Raw genomic sequence first — 6,000 nt, forward strand, 5'->3', positions numbered from 1 at the left:
ATGATGCTTATCGCCCAATTAGCTTCTTTCCTAGTTTCCTAGTTTACGAGAGATTTTTAACAGGGTTAGCCATGACAAGTTAAAGAACTTTCTTGTACAAAACAATATTATCGAACTTGAAATTTGGACTTTGAAAAGAACACTCCACTGAACATTAAACTCTCAACGAAGTTGAAACTATCGAAGATTCCTTCAACAGAAAAGAAATTGCTGCCATTTGCTTTATTGATGTCGATATAGCGTTCTGTAAAATACAATATTACGCAATTTTCTTCAGATTCGCTACAACAGAAGCCCGAATTCTCTTATTAAATTTCTGAAAAATTATCTTTAAAATAGAGAATTTAAACTTAAAATTGAAAATACCCTCTCAGATGAACAGAACATCCAAGCAGGTGTTCTACAGTGTTCGGTGCTCGGCCCTACATTGTTCAATTCTATTTTTAAATGACATGCTTAGTTCGTTTGCCATCAAATTTTTAAACAATCCAGAAGATACTTTAATTTTGAAATCATTTATCAATACTCTTCATGCTTTAAAATATCTGCAAATTTATGCGAATATTATTAAAAACTGGTTCCGGCATTGGAAAATTAAAATAATTCCTGCTATGCAGCACAGTCACTTTCGCACACTCCAAATAATATCACCCAGCGTTAACAGTAGTAAATTCCTAATGCGAAATATTTCGGCCAGCTGTTTTACTTGACAGTCAGCTAAATTTCATATTTCATGTTGGATATACCATTTAGAAAACAAAACAACCTTCATAAGCATGTTCAGTCTCATAAACAAAATTATCAAAAATCTCATTACAAATTAAAAGAAAGCCTTATCTCACATAGTCAGTCCTATAGGGATGTAAAAAATACTCCAAAATAAAATCTGTGTACTCCCTAATGTTCCTTGAAATCCGGGAAATTTTCATATGCATAGAGTTAAAAACTAACCCCATCGATAACCATATTCTTACATTTACCCGTAATTTCGTTATGAGAATGCTGAAGGAATGAAGATCATTCAAAATTATAATCACAGCTTGTTTTTGACATCGATGGATGGCGCCACATCAGAGCCTTGTGTTTTCATCTCAGTAAAATAAAAACATCACTACTGGGAGGTTTGGAATTCCAGCCAAAGAGTATGTATAGTACATAGACTTTCTTTGTTCCAGCTGTCTTCTTCCCTCCGTTTATGTTGACGCTCTTCTGGGGATCAAATAAGTCGGACATCCCAATTATGCTTAAATTTAGTTATACAAGAAAATGCCAAAGAAATCAATCCAATGAATAGCCTTCTACGCCTGTAGCTTCCTCCTAGGTTCACGCTTCGGTAGTGCTAAAGCACAATATGCCACACGCCCGACAAGATAATTGAAAATACTTGTGAACATTTTCATGAGTGCTTGATATCGAGTAATTTTTAGCTATTTTTATTTATTAGATCTGAATCTTTTATTTTTATTTATTGAGATATCTCAAGAATACAGAACATTATACACAGGACATTGAATTAAAAAATATCAAATTTGGATCTAAATTCTATTTTCGAATAATAATAAGTTCATTTCGTGTTTTCAATTAGAACATCAAAAGTTCATGTTGGCAAGTAATTTCGTTTTAGTCTGCATAACAGAATAATGTTGCTACAACTAATAGAATTTTCCATAGTGTGACAAATCAAAACATTGTTTGAAATGGCTGGTACTAGTTATTGTAGTAAGCATCAAAAAAGCTTCTAAAAAGAGTCGTAAGGTTTGCTGGTTTTAGAATTTTAAGTGTATGAAAGTACTATAATCATAAACTGCGGTTTTATGAATATAGTATAATAAGAAGATTAAAATTATTATTTTTGAATTAAAATTGTTTTAATTTCTGCTCCATTTAAGCTTGAAATGTAGTACACATTTGTTGGGAATTTTGTCATTACATTACTAGATACAAAAGAGGTCAAGAAAACTCTGTATGTTGTTTATAATATAGATTCGTGTCGAGGCTGCGAGAAATGCTCGTTTTTATTTGCATTGAGCTAATGACGCTGTATTGTTAATGATTTGGTGACTTTTTTAATGACCCTCTTTTTTCAACACACAGTTCAACTCTCCTTTATAGGAAAAATCTAATTTTGAGAAAGCTTGAATATAAAAATCAAATTCAATTTAGAAAATTCAACCAAACGTTTCCTTTAATTTTAAAGCAAATAAAATCTCTTGAAAGTATGTAAGACATAAACTGTACAGAATGAGATAAAAGTAATAATTTAATTATTCGCAAGGTTGAAAGAGGAAAAAGTGGAAATAACTCACACAGTGAAAAAATAAACAATAATCTTCCGTGTGTAAGTGGGAAAAAGACTTATTTGCATATGTAATTTATATTCCTTAGAAAATTTCATTACATTTCTGGAGGCGTTTTGAGAATAATCAAGAATGCAAACCGATAAATGTACAATTAATCATAATATTTCTCCTTTTCCTTGCATCTCAATTTTTCCTTGTTCTTTCGCATAATTATCCTACTTTGAGGTATTACTCTACTTTGAGGTATAATAATGCAATTTTTACATAGACTGCGCTTTGGAGTATTAAATCGAAATATTTAATAACGTGATTAATGATTAATATTCAAATATAATTTTAAATTCTGTAACTTGTATTGTTCAAATGCAGAGGTTTTGCTATATAATTTACTATTTTTGCTATATTGAACACGTAGACATGTGTTACAATTATACATTACAATTACATGTGTCGCAATTTGTGTAGCTATCCAACTATTAATAGAATTGAAAAACTGGGCATCTAAACTTTCGATGCGTATTGAAATATTTTGGATGCTATGTGAAATATTTTGGAATCTTGCTGCAAAACTAGGTCACTAATGTCGTTTTTATTAAAATTTCTGCTTTATTATTTATTAATAGTTAGATAATTATCATTATTGAAGAGCTCTAAGTAAGGAACGAATGTCCGTAACTGATTAAATATCTGATATCTAAAATTTCTGTCAAAGATAGATATGAAGTTGTTGACAAAAACGGAGTAAAAGGACACGGATATGTATACTACAGAAAAGAGGTTTTAAGAGAATCTGATATAAAGCATTTCACAAAACAATTTAAAAGGGCATTCTGGATTAAAACATTGAACTGTGGCAAAGACCGCTGAGGGAAAGGACGTCTCCTTGACTTTCTGAAGCAAATATTATAAATGGAAGAAACCCTACTCAAATATGCCATTCAACTGTGGGGAGCAGTATCTGCGGTGAGCAATTAGAGTTCCGTGGCTTTACCCATTCAATCACAGACGAATTAAAAATATATTGATTCCAAATAAAAAAGTTCTCAATTTTTATCTCAATGTGCTGTTGCTACATTTTACTTCTTGTTATTATTACTATTATTATTGTTTTTGCTTTCTAATATTCTCTGAATTTTCTTTGGTAACGAATTGCGATGACTGATGTTTGATCTGAAGTAGATTTCTAGTGACACTTTCACTGTCTGTATTTTAGTGTTATTGATTTCAATCCCCCATCTTTTCACCCCCAGATTTTAAATTCACTGTATTATTATTCGTTAGAATGTTAGATTTTGACTAAAAAGTAGTTTAAAAAAATATTTCAGTTTTTGAATTTTTGTTATGTTTTTACTTGATAAATGCCACCATGTTTTTACATTTTGTTTCACCGTTTTAAACGAAAATTTTCAGCATAGAATATTAATTTTTTTAAGGCAAAGGATATCCTGTGCATTTCTCTGAAAAGCTTTATACTGTTCCATAAAAACAAATCAAATCTAAAATTTCCTTATAATGAAAGTTTAGCATAAAGTAGTTTCTAGTCAATTATTTTTAATTTTTACTGCTATATCTTTTTAATGTTTTCTTCTGCCATTTATGAGAAAGAAATTCAGTAATAATAAACATTTCTTATTTAAGAAATTCTTTCCGAAAATTTTCAATTGTCGAAAGAAGTTACATATCTTGCTCATCTGAAACTCATTCTTATCATTTTTAGAAATGGTATCGTGTCTAACAAATATTATACGCAAATTTGGACAGCTGTTACATAGGACGGCTTGCATTTACCATCTTCGCTATGGATGGTTTTATAATTATTAAACCAGTAACCCTATTATTTTGCCTAAACTATCACCTCTACTTTCGCCAGCTTTCACCACGATGCAAGTTAGTTCATGTATATAAATGTAAGACTTCTTGAGCTTGAAAGAGAGCATTTGGCACCTGCTGTAAACCAGATAAAGACAGAGAATACTCATTTTCTATATGCATGTGGATTGTTAGGCTTAGAGCTTCCACGTGGTTTCCGAAAGCACCACGCTCTGATTACTCAGGAATATTCCTTCCAGACAAGCTTTAACGCTTCAAGGTCAGGCATATCACTGTGCCTGAACATAAAAGAGGCACACGCAGCGCTCAAAGGGGATTACTCTCATGCTCACTCGTCTCGAGCTCTTAATAACGGAATTTTCATCATCAGGCCCACAGTGGAATAATTTCACGTTACTGCAAAGTATTGCCTCAGCAGCAGAATCCCAGTATAACAACTTTTACATCAAAGTATCAACAAAACGATTTTTTCGCTTCTGGAGGCAGCTGTTCAGCTCGTGGAAACGAGTTCTCAACTAGCGGCTTTAGACGATAATTCGTTAAAGATGTTTTTTCATTACTTTGATTGTTAATAGTTTTCGTTTTATTTTAATGCGGAAATAAAGGTTTTATGCTTTTAAGTTTGCAGTTCTAGCTTTCGTGATAGTTTTATGATATTCCCAAGCAGTTACTTTATTAGGCTGCCCTTCTACGGAAATCCTTTATCGGCCTTATATTCGCTAGTCGCACTTCTTTGTGAATACATAAGGTTGAGCCAAATCTTATTTAGGGATATGTCACTTTGTATTAACATATTCATTCGACTGCAACATTTGTTCATCTTTCCTTAGCAAGTTTCAGTTATTGTATAGTTTGTAGGTTGATGTGCTGATACACAGGTTTATTTCAAGCTTGCATATGAGTTGTGTTTATTATTCTTTTGAAGATAAGACGAGCGATAAGTCGGCTGTCTGTCTTTACGGTTTCAGATGTTGGTATATAGAGGTGTGTAATACTATCTAGCTGCCCCCAACATGCATATTTATTTATGCCCGGTGACAGTGCGATTTTTAGCTTACCCCCTGCAAGATTACAATTTGCAGGTATGCTGGCATAATCGATAGAAAATTTCAAATATCTGTTAGATGCCTATGAGCTTCAATGAAGCCTGACCCTGCGTTTGACGGTAGAAGGCCAGTATTAAATTTTCTGAAATAAAGTCGAAGTTGCATCTAGTTTCATCCAGTTGGGGGCAAGCAATAGCAGTGTCTGCTTAGAAGGGCACCGTCCAACGCCCTAAGCTTGTTCAAGAACATTTGGAAAAGTCTATTAAGTCAACCAGGTAAGCAAAGCATACAGTTTTAATCTGTTTAAGGCGCACTTATTAAACAATTTACAGCAGTAAGTTATAGGCTTTGGAGTCGAATTTTTTGGAAACTATCAGACAGTAGGCGAACAGTTGTCCTCGTTTGCACTACAGAAAGTTGAAACCGTAAATTATTGTATAGAATGAAACCAGATAATGAAGTAATACTGTTGATTAGGTTTATATCTGTATCAGAGTTATAGAGCTTTTTTCAACTGTGGAATCCGAGTACGTTGAAAGAAATTCGAAAGTCGTAGCTGTAGAAATTAGGTTTGCGGATAGATATGATGAAACCTTCGGCGGTACGTATGGTGATATATTTAAGAGGAATGTTCACCGGCAAAATAGAAGCTAGGATAATCAAAGTAGCGATCGCCAAGCCGATGTGAAGAAAAACGAACGTAAAAGCAGGTGTCGAAAAAATAAGACGAGTAGTTTAAACTAGGAAGGGTTGCTAAAGGTCAGAGAGATCAATCATCCCGGGATAGAGGGAAAGGTCTGTCATCTGCAATTAACACGGTATTT

Source organism: Stegodyphus dumicola, chromosome 2, assembly GCF_044657685.1.
Source record: "Stegodyphus dumicola isolate Sdum_Otavi_A_Nest chromosome 2, ASM4465768v1".
NCBI classification, from domain to species: Eukaryota; Metazoa; Arthropoda; class Arachnida; order Araneae; family Eresidae; genus Stegodyphus; species Stegodyphus dumicola.